Genomic DNA, 13,539 nt, shown 5'->3' with positions numbered 1-13,539 from the left:
TGCCAGACAGAGTAAAGTCTTAACTACTTCCTCATGTGTCTGTTAAGGGTTTAAGTATTTAGTCATTTGATGCTGGTCAATTCATAGTGCTAAAGTTGTCAACATCTATCTTGAATACAGCATTTCATCTCCACAGCCAGTATAACCCTGTCTCAGATTCATCCACCCACCCACAGACATACCTACAGAAATGTATGCACTTGTTTATTTACTGCTGTGTAGTACACTACACATAGCCTTCTCTTTGTCACCTCTGAGTCACAGGGGGTTGGTGGCAGCTTCATTGGGGAGAACGGGCTAGTGGTAGTGGCTGGAGCGTAATAAGTAGAATGGTATCAAATACATCAAACACATGGGTTTCCGTTTGCTCCGTTCCAGCCATCATTATGCGCTGTCCTCCACTCAGCAGCCTCCACTGCTCTGAGTGGATTCCAGTGGGCAAGTAGAGCCAATCGTGACCAAGCAATTACAGCCTAGACAGCCCAGTAGTGCCTTGTGTGTGAGTGAGTGTGTGTGGGGGCCCTGAGGAGTTTCCAGATAACCTTGCGGGGGAGTGAGTGTTAAAGGGGAAACCTCTCTCACTCTAACTCTCTCTCACTGCAGGCCTTCCTACTCCTATGCTGTGCCTTTTACTTTCCTTCGCTCTCTGCCATGAAGACCCTCTTACACGTGACTGCAGGGAGGCTTGAGTGGAGCCAGGGAACATTTACCATGGTGGTGCTCCTGTCTTTCTTATGCCAGACAGTAGAAAGCTTCTCAGATCTATGCATCCCAAACTATGTTCTATGTCTAGTAGACTCTCATTGGAGGGATAGATTTGATTGTGTAGCGAAGCTCTTATGAATGTGAGTATCTATCCATCTTCCGACCTACATTGATATGAGTCACTGTACATGTGCTTCGTGCATGCCTGAAGGGGGGAGTTTGTATAGCAGCAGTTTCTGGAGTTTAAAAGAAAAATATAATTTTCAGAGATTTGAAAATAAATCTCTGTTATAAGTGAGTTCCTGTCTAAAGCAGTTTTGTCTCCCTGCCTTCGTTTTACATATCCTATTAACATTGTACAGTCCCCTGTCTGTAGTCATATGAACTTTGTCCAAGTTACCTGTTTGAATACATTGATATATACAAAAGTGAGTTTGGCTTTTCCCCCAAAGGAGATCTATTTGTCTAAAACTACCACATTCTTTCAACTACCCGTCTTGTAATGTACACAGAACACCCAGTTTGTGGTACACATTGCCTGTTTGGTTGAAGATGGCTATAGAAAGGTGCACACAAACACTCATATACATTTCCTCTGTATGTGTAAATGCTACTCCTACCATATGTGAACTGAAATATGTTAAGTCCCTGAAATATTCATCTGCCATGGTAGGCTAATCTGATGTAGCACATGTAGGATGATGGCCTATTCTACTTTGATACCGAAGTTACTTTTCGTAGTAGGTTAGGAGAACTTAAGCAGCAGGTTGTGAGAACTAACGTAGGTTATTAAGGCAAAAAATTCTCTCCTAACCTGCTACGAAAATCACTTTGTATCAAAGTGGTGTGAGAAGAGGGTTTCTACCAGCAGCATATGTAAGGAAGTGGCTCAACTCTGACCCCTTGTGGTGAAGATTTTGACAAGCAAGTTGTGGTGTTGATATATCGACATACACTGTAGAGGGCACTGTTTTCATATTTGGCCGTGCGTCCACAATGAGATTTGGGTCATTCTAGCAAGTTTCGATGATACTAAACATTCTAGTGTAACAAGAAAGTGGAATGACTGAGACAGACATGTTGGAAATGTTGACATTTATTAACATTTTTTTTTTAATTCACCTGGCACATTTGATATGAAAAAGTTATATTATAGCTAATATGAAATTGTATGAGTGTATAAAGATTCTCAGACATAGTGAAATTCATATCAAAAGGTAAAGACACTTAAATACATAAGAGTATTTATCCAGGCCAGGCCTTGCATCAATATATAAAATAGTGTAGCATTCGTTCTATCTTCCTTCATTGTCCTTCCCCGTTCATAGAATTTTCCATTACATCACACATGTCTGTGGAACATATCACGAGCAGATTGTATTACTATCCCAGATCCATGTAGTCAAGCCCCACCCCCAAGAACAGTATTTCCAGGAATCCCCCTTGTGATTGCCCAAGGGATTCCTGGGAAAACTGGACCCCGGGAGCGAGGAAAAGGCCAGGGTAAATGCAGCAAATGCACTCAGGAGGAGGTGGTGAATTAAAGCATGGAAAACACACCAGCAACTATAGTCTTTACTGGGCCACACGGCTGTATGAAGCAGAGGTAAACATCATGGGTGGAGCGATGATATGGCATCTCAGATATGTGGCCAGACCTGGGAGAGAGAGAGAGAGAGAGAGAGAGGCTGGGAGGGGCAGCACCAGTCACGGGGGCCCTCCATCCCTAATATCCTGAACATAGGTCTCCATTAGAAGACCGTCTAGAATAAGGCAGAGAGGTATAGACATGGGGCCACCACTCAGACTGCTCACCCCGTTGTAGCTGCGCCCCCCTTCCCGAGCTACAGTGCTTCATCTCAGACTCCCAATTGACCAGAGATGCAGCACTGCACCTGGGGCCTGAGGACCAAGCAATAGACCTACACAGTAAAACATCAACGCCTTGGTTCTGGCAGGCCCCCCCAGATTTACCTTACCTGTCTTCTCTTCACATCGCTATAGGATAGTTCTGACTAAGAAAGTTGGAGTTAGGTAAGAAACCAAAGAGGTCCTAAGATCCCAGTGCAGACTGACCTGTGGGTAAGAAGAGCAATGGAGGATTCTTTAGAGCGCTCAACGAAACAGCATGATCCACACATAAGTACATTGTGACAGTTGTCTGTGCAGTCCCATTCCAGTATCAAACTGTAAGAGGGAGGTACCATAAAGACTGAGGCTTACTGTATATTGGGGGAATGTGCGGGCTGTAAACGTTATGTTGGAGAACAGGAAATGACTTTGACCCCTGCCTGCCTGCATATTTAAATGTTGCTCCTTCCTGTCCCTGTGCCCTCAACTCCCACTGACATTCCTCCCTGTTCCCACAACCCTAATCCCTGCAATCCCACTGACATTCCCAAATTCCCACACCCCTAATCCCTACATGGGGATTGGAGTACTTGGGGTGTTTTGAAATGCGTTTGGCACTGATTTTTGAGGAGCTTCAGCCATGTTGGATTGTGGCCACAGAGTTTTAATCAGCAGCACGCTGTTGAGAGAGATGCTGCCATCATGACAGCAGGGGTGTGGGCCGTTCTCCTGTTCCAGCACGTTTTTCTCACAGCGACCACAGAGGGGGTAGGGTGCCAGGAGCATCGCCCAAACTAAATCCCTAACTGCAGGACACCCAGCCGCAGAGCAAACAAACAATTAAGTCCCAAATGGTACCCTATTCCCCGTAGAGTGCACTACTTTTGGTCAAAAGTAGTGCACTATATAGGGAACAGGGTGCCAATTGGGAAACAACCCAGGAGCTCACTCTCTCCCTCTGCTCTCAGTATACTTCCTCTACTCTTCACATTACACCCAGGATTCCACCATCAGCCTTGGCTCTCATCCCTGTGGCTATGAAATCTCTCCCTAGATCACTGCTACTGTACTGGAGCTTCCATTTTAAAAAATGATCTAACTCATTCCACATACCGTTAGCCTTGCTCTCACTCCTTTCTCACATAAAGTTTGTGGGCACCATTTCCCAGTTGATTCTTAATTATTTGATCATTAAACTGGTGTACTCATATACATTAGATGAAATAATCAGTTAACTTGATAGAACATTATAACATTCTAATAACTTTTGAACTGATACCCTAATAATATGTGAGAGGATCCCTCACTGGAGAGGTGTGATATGTCTATGCTAGGTGCTGGTGAATGGACTAGATGTGTGTAGGTGTCAGGGTGACCAGGTCTCTGGGTGTCTGGGTGTCACAACACCACAGAATCCAGGCAGGAAGGCAGGGCACAGTGCCCTGCCTGCTTCCTGAGCGTGTAACTTGCCTGGCCCACAAAGACAGGATTACTGGAGCCTCCTGCCTACCCACATCAGGCCTCAGGCACCACAAGGAGGCTTGAGGAGGAGGTGAAGGAGGGAGGATGAGAAGGAGGAGGAAGAGGAAGGAGATGGAAGAGAAGGAGGAGGAAACTCCCATGGAGTGCTGACACTTCATCTGGTTTATATACAGTAATTATTTCATGTTTGTGCTTGGCTGGTAAAAAATAGCTAAACACACAATTGAATCAGAGTAAAGAAGACGCCATCAGCTCGTTTTGTCAGGAGGAAGTGGTGTTGTTGTGGGTCACTGGTGACAGTAAGGTTTCGGACAAGTTTTCTTGGATCTGATATCTGATATCATCTGATACACAGCGTTCCCCTCTGTGTCTGACTTTCGGCCGATTTAGAATGGCGGGCTGACTGTGCCCCTGAACAGTGTTTCTATCTGGCACGTTTCAGTGTGTGGACATGGACACCGCAGAACATTACTCAGCAACCAGACACTATGCTGAGCTCATATAAACACCTGTGACTGAGTGCTCAGTTTTGACCCTCAATCCCAGGAAGAGGGATGGTGTAATCACACAATTGTTGCACAGGTCTGGGGGATTGCATAAGGGCCACTCACACAGATACACCAGACTGTAGCCTACATGAAAAAAATTAATAATATAATAATAATATATGCCATTTAGCTGACGCTTTTATCCAAAGCGACTTACAGTCATGTGTGCATACATTCTACGTATGGGTGGTACCAGGAATCGAACCCACTACCCTGGCGTTACAAGCGCCATGCTCTACCAACTGAGCCACAGAAGGACCATTAAGTCTTCTCTTTCATTTCTGAGAGGTTACATCAGTTGTCAATCACAGCCATAATGTCTGACCCCTGAGGAGGTTTAGGCAGATAATTGGGCTGAGATAACGGAGCTGACATCATGTGATACTCACCTATTGGTTACAGTGTATGCTCTGTCCTTTGGTTCAGTCTGAAACAGGGAAAGACAGAGAGAAGAGAACAGTTAAACACCAGTCCCAGAAGACAGACAGCAGATCCACAAGGCTTCACACAGACACACAGGAACAGGACACTCAATAGCATGGGCTCATGGATAGTTGTGTCTAACTCTGTTTGGCTAAGGTATGGCCTGCAGAGATAGCTTAGTGATGATGCCATAGACAGAGCCATGCTCGGAGTTGTTCTCACAGTCCAAACTAAAGTGTCCGAAAGCTGTAATAAATATTTAGGAGTACAATAAATCTCCTGTAATCTAATTTAAGGAGTTTTCCATTTATTCTAAAGAGAGAAAGCAACAACAAAAAAATAATCATCAAATAAAAATAAGAAATAACATGAGAAATCCGTAGCAGTTTTGAACTATCTCCAAGGAGCTTAAGGTTGTCTCAAACCTCTCTCCTGGAGCCTCCCCGCAGCCCTTATAAGGAATTCTGAGCCAATTTTATTTTGGGATCATGGAAAATGTAGCTGTACTTTGGTAAACATTCACTCTTTCGGGGTCTTTCAGGCTCTTGCAGGCAGGCGGTGATCATGGAAGCATGCCTGCCTCCCCCCCCCCTCTCTCTCTCTTCCTCGCTCTCTCGCTCTCTCGCTCTCGCCGGCTGGCTGCACACATTCCCTTTTCTAGTCACAGCCTGCCGCTGGCTGACTTAAAAAGGGAAAAGTGAGCGCGAAGGTGGAGAAGTCAGTAAAAACCCGAGCGCAGTCACAAAGAAGGACTGCCATTTTGTCTAAATAATGTGTTGGGAACCGACCAGAGACTATTCCATATCTATATAGGGTGCTGCATGCGTGCCTCATCCAGGACCCCGGATGTCTCACCCCCACAGATGTCTACAGGCCGAGAAAATATAAACAAACACAACACTCCTCCGCCATGCTTTGTGTGTCTAACGATACGGATACCACAGACACTGTTAATAACCAACACATAACAATAAACATTGCATCCTGGATCCATTTCCTGTTTCCCATGCTCTTGTGTTAATCAAGTTTTATTATCACATTAATATCAACTCGTTTATTTCCTATGACAGCAATAGTGCACATTCTTTGAGTATTACATGGTCTGTACTACTATGTAAAGACTGGGGTGTAATATATCCTAATCTACAGTTTGCTATACATGGAACATCCTATGCTAGATGTTATGAATGTAATGTTCTGGGTTTAAATACATGGCCATTTTACCATATAACCGAAGACCTTTCCAGCATAAACATTTGTCAAAGTGATTTGTAAAACTTGTCCCTTTTTTTCTCCAAAGTCAGAAAACTATCACTTGAAAGTGACAAGGTGAAAAATACATTGCCAAGACTTGTTTACATTGGTGTGTGTGTGTGCGTGTGTGCGTGTGTGCGTGTGTGTGTGCCTGAAGTGCCTCAGCCTGTGCCAAAGTGCTCACCTCCACAGACGTACAGACAGACGTGCAGGCAGACGTTGTGTTTACACAGACACAGACACAGGCCCAGGGTATGATAATGGAGAGAGCGAACGCTCCTGCACGCCCAAACATTGCCTTTTAAGGTCCCCTCTCATTTCTCCCCATCTCCTTAAATCATCTAGACAGGAAGCGTGAGGAGGGTGGGGGAGGCCTCCCTCTCTCTCTCTCTCTCTCTCTCTCTCTCTCTCTCTCTCTCTCTCTCTCTCTCTCTCTCTCTCTCTCTCTCTCTCTCTCTCTCTCTCTCTCTCTCTCTCTCTCTCTCTCTCTCTCTCTCTCTCTCTCTCTCTCTCTCTCTCTCTCTCTCTCTCTCTCTCTCTCTCTCTCTCTCTCTCTCTCTCTCTCTCTACTGCATGCTCTCTCTGTATACCACGGTAGATGAATCAGAAGTGTAGTTGATGAAGCCCAGGCCTTTCTAGTACCGCTGAGCTACAACACTGACTCAGCCTGCTCTCTCTCTCTCTCTCTCTCTCTCTCTCTCTCTCTCTCTCTCTCTCTCTCTCTCTCTCTCTCTCTCTCTCTCTCTCTCTCTCTCTCACTGATGTGGCGAGGCTGAAATTTCAGAAGCAAAGACCAGAGGAGACAAAGTACGAAATTAATTTGTCATAGCAGAGGTTAATGAGTCATCGTGGCAAACCTTCACGTGGGTCTTACTTTGTTAAACATACAGTGAGACATTATGGTCAGAGTAGTATTTGACAGCTCTGTGGAGGAGCAGAAATGTAAGTCGCTCTGGATAAGAGCGTCTGCTAAATGACTTAAATGTAAATGTATGGGAGAAAATTTGCAACTTGCATCCCTGAATAACTCTAAGAGGCTAGCTACCCTTTCGTGCCAAAACCATCCAGAGGCTTATTAATGTATTACTGTGTAAGGAATGCACTAATGACTAAGCTACAGTCAAATAAGCTGTGAAATCAAAGGCTGTCAGTCTGTCGCTTACATAATTGAACTTTCTACTAAAAGCTCATTTCTACCTTTGGGGCCTGGACTTGTTTGGACAGTACATGCCCCATCTTCACCAGGGTACGTCTAGATCAAAGCGTCTGTGTGCTGTGGCTCTAATCCTATCACAGATCCGGGAAAGCAGAGGTCCTTGGAACCCCCTCAGGGCACCCCACGCCTGATCCCACAACGCTCCCTCCGAGATGCCTTCCATAAACATAGGATTCCCAGCACTTTTGGAATTTGGGCTGGATGTGTTTCTCAGGATCAAGAGAGCGTTTCTGAGAAAGAATGCGTCTCTTATCCCAACGGGCCAGGGACGGTTGTGTGAGTTTGAGTTTGAGTGTGTGTGTGTGTGTGTGTTGGCATGTGTGTAGGCTAGATAGTGCACTGTACATTCTTTTTGGAATAGAAAATAAAACTAAAAGGGCCTAGAACTATAATGAATGAACCCTTAAAAAAACACTTCTAACAAATAATACATTTACTGATTTACAACCGTGAGGGTTGTATGTCTCTGAGGGTGAATTTGCTGCTGATACTCTTAAGTCATATCATTGATGAACAAATTCAGCAATAATTGAACAATTTCTTCTACCTTAAAAGGTTTGGATAAAAGACACACAAGGAAATAACAGAACGAAGTAACGTACAGTGAGCATGAAATTGTCAGTCTTTTTCTAAAATGTATGTTGCAGTCATAACGGACAAGATGGACCAGAGATTTCTAAAAGACACAAATTAGCATCTCTTTTTATGAGTCATATGAGACCAGCTGGAGCTTTTTCTTTACAACCCGGAGAGGAAGTGACAAAACGGCTGAAGCATTCCCAGAACGCTGAGAGAGAGAGAGATGGAATCTGGAATGTGAGGCTGTAGCTACGGAAACTTAGCTTGCACCACTATAGCAGCCAAAGGATCATGAGACAAAGTGTGGGGATAAATTCACCCATCTATAAGGACGTATAATATATTAGAGAGCCAAACACGTGTGTTCCAGAGAGAGAGAGAGAGAGAGAGAGAGAGAGAGAGAGAGAGAGAGAGAGAGAGAGAGAGAGAGAGAGAGAGAGAGAGAGAGAGAGAGAGAGAGAGAGAGAGAGAGAGAGAGAAGAGAGAGAGCAGAGAGAGAGCAGAGAGAGAGCAGAGAGAGAGAGAGAGAGAGAGAGAGAGAATATGTAAGTATGTATCTATGATCAGGACCCTCAGCGGGCTGTCCGTCCTCCTTCGGCCATGTGAACAGAGGACTCTTGTCAGTCTCTGAGGAGTTAACTCCCTCTTTCCCCTCCTACCCTGGCGTTCATGTGGAAGTGACCCTGGGAACGGGGGTCCCTTGGGCCCTGGGGAGGAGGAGAGTGATGCAAAGGACAGGCCAGAGAGCCAGGGCCACCAAAGGGTCATGTGAAAAGGCTTCGCGGTTTGATGGCTTCCAAACCTTTTACTCCTTTCAAAATAAATCCAGCGTTTCCTCTCCCTACATCTCTGTCTCCATCCCCATAACTCTCCCTTCCATCCCTCCTCATTTAAACTATCCATACCATCCATCATATCATCCATCCATCCACTGATATGATGTACTACATTATTAATACACTCGAAGGACACTGACAAGACATGGGTTTAGACATGGTCCAAAATACCAAGAGAAACATACAAGAAATGATTAACCACACACCTAAAACTAAAAAGAGTAGAGGCCCAAATCTGAATGTGAAATGAAATTGTATCTTCAAGTTAAGATGTGAAGGAAGGTCTTGACAGCTGATGCCCTGATGATTCATGATGTATGATGGCGTACATTTGTCAACTCATATGGACTGCAGGCCTTGCTGGTTTCCTCTGAATGGACACTGCCCTTGTACTAGATACATTTATGATCTCCGGACTCATAGCTGATCATTTCCAATCAACTCTCATAAGAAAAGCACCATTTTGCAAGAGAGAGAGATTTTTCATATTAAAGGTTGGTGTGTGTGCGTGGTTGGGCACGTGCACTCGCGTGCATGAGGTAGCCAACACTGACCCTGAGGCACCCAGCAGCTGGCTACATCTGCTGCCTCTTTGTTTGTTAGAAGGCTCTGCTGTTAGTGTCAGGAAGAGGAGAGGAGAAGAAGAGGCAGGGAAGGAACACGAGACAAAGACGGAAAGTGGGTGGGGGGTGTTCACATTACCCATGTCATACCCTGATGAAATATAACTTGAAGCAGCTAGAGCATTGTATTTATTTGTGCAAGCATTGTGTAGAATGTCACAATGTTAATGACTATCATCCTTGTTTATTGAACTGCTTGGCTGCTTACGACACCTAAGTGCTGTGTGAATCTGTCATTCTGCTGTCTATTTGCGTAATGTCTGAAAACCTAAACAACACGATGAAATGCTACGTTTAATCAGGATCTTTCACACAATGTATCAAAGTAAAAGGAGCAACAGAGGAAAACAACAGATAAATCGTGAACTAAATTTGGAATTTCTAAACAAGCTGAGGTAATATGAAGCAGAAAACACATTATTTCTCGTTTCCATGGCGAGTTAGATTTAGGCTGTATAGCGAGCCACTTTGATGTAAAGCAATTGAGCTAAGCAACTGTCACAGCAGCAGAGAGGGACTGCCATTTGCTCACTCTCAGGTGATGGTACTTTATGACATCAGCCCTCAACCTTGACCTCTCTCTCTCTCTCTCTCTCTCTCTCTCAAGCTGACACATATTGAAATAGCAGAGGTGAAAAGTGACGACATGTTTCCAACCCAAGCGAAAGGAAAACCGATACGGTAGATAAATGCTTGTTAAGCCTGAAATGATTACAACAAAGAATTGCGGGAAAAATCTGATCAACCACCAAAATAGCGCTGTCGCAGTAATCAGATGCAATCTATACGTATGTACACGGGCAGAATTTACACAAGATCAACCAAGAACAATATGTACAGAATATAGAAATGTCATCAATCATCGTTAGCAGTGCTTGTTTGTCTCCATTACATTCAGATGAGTTGCTGTGTCATTATATGCAAATGTGGGTGGGATGAGCTTAGAAAAGGTAGTCAATAAAGAAGCCTAACACAATCCTGCCCCACACTAACTCAATAAACCATTGTCTTGCTGGCAGTGGCAGCAGCACCAAGGTTCAAACCACTACTAGGAGTAACACTGGAGTGACACTGCTCGGTGTCCCAGTGAGAGCCGTCATCTCACCTCCAGCCCGCCCATCAGCTCAGTGTCACCCTGGCCTGCTGTCTGTCCCTCTACCGTCAATGACACACTGACACACCAGACATATCTCCGCCGCCCCAGACGTGCTTGGCAGACAAAGACACCCTGACCCCAGGTCAGCCAGACCTCAGCCTCCAGCACAGACAGGAGAAGATGACGGATGACAATGCACTCTTTATTAGTCACCATCAACCTTGTACTCTGTTGACCAACTGCCTGCCCACCACAACAAGTCTACCTACAAGCAAATATTAGGGTTTAAAGTGACCATACTGTGTGTTACATTACAGTTCACAGATGCCTGGTATAATTTCCACTTTGGGTGAGTGAACCCTGTCAATTGACGAGTGTGAAATCTCTAGCGATGTATGTAAGGGTGTGTAGCTGAGGCATACAATACCTGTGTGCTGCTATCTCTGTGGCCTTGGTCCTCGGTGGCTCCTATGTTGCTGTCTGTGCTGGCCTCGGCCCCGCGTCTGGCTGCCGGCTGGCTGGGATGATGCTGGCAGCGCTGAGTGGTGAGATCTGGGTAGGGGGTGGGCAGTGGTCATGTGGGGTGGGGTGAGGTGGGGGGCTCCTCAACACTGCTACCATGACCGCTCTCTGTATGAGCCCTAATGTCTGAAGGGGGTTCCCGGTGCAAAGCTCCCTTTTGAAGCACAGCTGGCTTAGGAAGCAAAGTCTTTTCTTTTACCTTATATGAGCCGAGGGGCCGGCCCAATGCGAGAGCGACATGTGAGGGAAAGCCCCCCCGAGCTCTGTGATTGGCTAGCATGAGGGCCCCCGTGACCTCAGCCTGTGACCTGCAGCGTCTGAGGAGGAGAATCTCTGGGGGAGGGAGGGGTCAGGGTGGAGGGGGGGCTGGGCCTGTCTCCCTTGCAAAGGAAGCCGCATTATACCATTTTCATATTTCTTCTAAATTTGGAGTTTTCTGCCCGTGCTGGAGGCTTGGCCGCCCACTCCAGAGTTCCATGTGGAAACCATTAAGGAGGAGAGAGGGCTCCTTGCCATTCCTGCCTGCTCTAGCCGGGCTGGGCCTGGGAACATGGGGCCTCAGACACAGTTATTTGGAATAATTATCTTCCTCTCAAAAAGGGCTCACTGCCCCATATGGGAAAGCATTCACTGAATGCAAGCTGGGAATCCTATACTGAAAGGTCACGACAAAAAGAGGAGGGAATACGAAAGAACAGAGGGGAAACACGTTTTGTTTGCTTTTATAAGAGGGAAGTGGGAGAAGAGTGGGGATGGAGATAGTGAATTTCTCAGAGATCAGACTACACTCTTACCTAGTGACTAATTCTCTCTCACACACTATCTACCCCCCCCCCCCACACACACACACACACATACACACACACAGAATAAAGCTAAGCATCAGGGTAAGCTTATTGTAAAGAGAGCTCACTTGAGAAAGGCAGAGTTAGATGAAGACAATTTATAAAACCGACCCCATGTACTGAAAAGTCCAGGCAGGTTTGGCTCATGTCAAATGATGGTGGTGAGGTAAGGAGGACGTTACAGTTGACTTTTTAAAAATGTTTATCTCTTTGGTACTATTTTTAAAGCTCTTAGTACACAACTCCAAATTCTTAATACAAAAATCCAAACTCCAAATTGGTAACACTTCAAAACGTTTAATTCATTTTGATTGGTCGACATCGTTCACCACACACAACCAATGATCGAAAATATAGGTTTACTGTGAAATATAATGAGTACATTGGTTTAATTACCAAAACACAACATAATATCTTCTCAGTTTTAGTCATTTTAACAACCAGTTAATCCAATAACACAACATGTAAGATACATGTTTTAACATTTCCATTTCAATGTAGTATATGCTACAGTACTGTAAATTACAGTACATTACACTGTTTTCACATTAGGCAATGCACTTGCACTACCAGTTTTTTTCATTGATTTGACCTTTATTTCAACAGGGGTTCCCCATTGAGAACAAGGTCTCTTTTACAAGGGAGCTCTACATTTTAGAATTGACACATTTGCTAGAACACAAGCAACAGTTCAAATACACACAACAAAAGAATCTCAAATACAATCATAAATAACATCAACATCTCTCAGCCACTAGGTCTTCAATCGATACCCCTTTAACCGCCAGAGCGGCACCAGAACGTCCCATTTCAATGAGATCTGCCGATTGTCCCAGAGGCGGGGCGCATCCCAAACTCAAAGCGGATCGATGTGGTGGAGATCCGAGGAACCTCGACGAGGCGTTCTGTAAACTCATGTCTTTATGCTTCAACCGCGAAGGGAGGTATGTTGGAGGCCTGTGCAGTCGAGCTTCTAATTGACTTGAACGTGACATTTCCATCATTTCTATCCCGTGTGATGATAGGTGTGGTCATTGAAGAGATCTTTCAAGGTGTAATCAAATTAAAGAAATTAAAGTAACAATGTTTAGCGAGCACTAGATTGCATCAAGCCTGACGTGGCCATAGGTTCCCATCGAAATTGCAGTACATGTCCTCGTTGATCATGCAAAAACATTTTGGTATGGCAAATCCAAGCCTGACAGGTCTGGATTGAAATCATTGCATGCCTCATCCATGGCCTGAAGGTGGGTGGCACGCTCCTTGGGGATCGCAAATCATACATTTTCCACCTGTATTGTAATTGTGTATTGTATTTTACAGTATTGTATTGTAGTGGTCCTGTATGTGGCTACGTTCATAAGAGCGTGGCAGTAGCAACACCAGAGTTGTGGGTTCAATTCCCACTGGGGTCACACAACAAAATTTGTCTGCTATGTAAATGGCATGTAGTACAATATTGCTGTCCAACGGCAACAAGTTGCTTACGCTATAGGGGATGCAATTCTTTCTTGTTTTTGACTTTTTGGGTGATTTGCATATTGGTATTGTATTGTATA

General features: G+C 44.9%; 1 long non-coding RNA gene across 1 annotated transcript; it reads right to left on the bottom strand.

Annotated features, from left to right (window-relative positions):
- Window positions 1-1,783: 1,783 nt before the first annotated feature.
- LOC118375379 (uncharacterized) lies at window positions 1,784-11,279 on the bottom strand. Its single transcript, XR_004823796.2, has 2 exons — window positions 11,041-11,279; window positions 1,784-5,013 (listed from the first exon to the last, which is right to left on the bottom strand). It is a non-coding gene; the product is annotated as an uncharacterized LOC118375379 (long non-coding RNA).
- Between the last annotated feature and the right edge of the window lie 2,260 nt (window positions 11,280-13,539).

The sequence above is a fragment of the Oncorhynchus keta genome, chromosome 4, assembly GCF_023373465.1.
Source record: "Oncorhynchus keta strain PuntledgeMale-10-30-2019 chromosome 4, Oket_V2, whole genome shotgun sequence".
NCBI lineage: Eukaryota > Metazoa > Chordata > Actinopteri > Salmoniformes > Salmonidae > Oncorhynchus > Oncorhynchus keta.
This window is presented reverse-complemented; position numbering and strand designations above follow the sequence as displayed.